The sequence below is a fragment of the Balaenoptera musculus genome, chromosome 15 (assembly GCF_009873245.2).
Source record: "Balaenoptera musculus isolate JJ_BM4_2016_0621 chromosome 15, mBalMus1.pri.v3, whole genome shotgun sequence".
In the NCBI taxonomy this organism is placed as follows: Eukaryota; Metazoa; Chordata; class Mammalia; order Artiodactyla; family Balaenopteridae; genus Balaenoptera; species Balaenoptera musculus.
In genome coordinates, this window is record NC_045799.1 from 31,695,987 (window position 1) to 31,697,572 (window position 1,586).

General features: G+C 44.6%; 1 pseudogene; it reads left to right on the forward strand.

Annotated features, from left to right (window-relative positions):
* The first annotated feature begins 532 nt into the window (after nt 1-532).
* LOC118881977 lies at nt 533-1,003 on the forward strand (annotated as a pseudogene).
* The last annotated feature ends 583 nt before the right edge of the window (nt 1,004-1,586 follow it).

Below are 1,586 nucleotides of genomic sequence, written 5' to 3' on the forward strand. Positions count from 1 at the left end.
TTCAGCTCAGAATAATCCTTATGCTAAAGTGGCATATTTTGGGGTGGCATCTGATCCCCTATACATTTTTACCCTATTCCCAGGCAATTCAGATGCATAATAAAGCTTGAGAGGTGCTAGCTTTCAGCCCTTAGAGTTTCTGGAGTGGATGTGTTCACGTGTGCAGATGCTGCTGCAAGTCAAATGACACAATGGGCCCAGTCTCTAGCTCACATCTCACCACCAACTTCACTCAACACCATAGCAGGAACAAGCTTCAGTTTCTGATGGCAATGTAGATACTAATGCCCTGATACGACATAAAGTGGAATTAGGGCCAAGAATTGGATTAGTTACTATCTATCAAAATAAAAAAAGTACATTGAACTTAGTGAGGCTGCTACTTGACACAGACAATGCCTTAGAGCCTATTAATTTATTTATGTGCTCAGATTTCTCTGGGAAATATTTAAGGTATAGTACATAAATCAACAAGATGGCTCTTTCTTTTTCAATCCCAGGCACTGTGAGATCCACGGGCTTCAGTGCAGACATGACCAAGTCCAAAAACCACACCATGCACAACCATTCCCAAAACTGGCACAGGAATGGCATCAAGAAGCCCCAGTCACAAAGATATGAATCTCTTAAGGGAGTGGACCCCAAGTTCCTGAGGAACATGGACTTTGCCAAGAAGTACAAAGAAGGGCCTTAAGAAGATGCAAGCCAACAACGCCAAGGCCATGAGTGAACGTGCCAAGGCTATCAAGGCACTCATAAAACCCAAGGAGGTCAAGCCCATAATTCCAAAGGGCAGCAGCCCCAAGCTTGGTCAACCTGCCTACATCACTCACCCCAATCTCAGGAAACATTACTGTGCCTGCTTTACCAAGGGTCTCAGGCTCTGCTGGCCAAAGTTCAAGGCTCAAACCAGGCCCAGGCTGCTGCTATGGCTCTTGCTCTGGCTTCAGATCAGACTCAGGCTCCCAAAGGTGGCCAGGCCTCCAAGAAGGCTCCAAAGTAGAGGTCTCTGCTGATTCAAGGACAGAAGGACTGGTATGACCTCTGGGCTGCTACCTGCATGGGGCTGGTGTCCTCCCGTGTTATTTGTACAAATAAACCTGAGGCAGGATCTGTCAAAAAAAATCAATCAATCAATCAAGAAGATGGACTTAGTTAAAAGTCAGAGTCAAGACAGAATAAAAACAAGAGTAGGGACATAAAATTGAATCAGGGCTGAAAATGTACACCATGAAGTCTAAACTCTTTTTTATGACTGGGCCACAAATTTAGTGCTGCATTCTAGTAACCAAACATGAGAATAAACCCAGTCAACACCATTCTCATATGATAAAAAGAAGCCAGTTGCTAAGAAGGAAGAAAGTATTCTCTGTTCCTCTTCACAGTGAAACTTCTCAGAGGTGTTGTTTACACACACTATCCCCACCTCCTTGTCTCTGGTTCTCTTTTTGACCTACTCCCCATCTGGCTTCTGCTTCCCTAGTCCACAGAAGTTGCTCTTGACAAGTTCACTGTAGTCTCCATGTTGCCAGATGCAATGACCAGTGGTCCTTTCTCTGTCCCCATCTCATTTGACTTCTTAACAC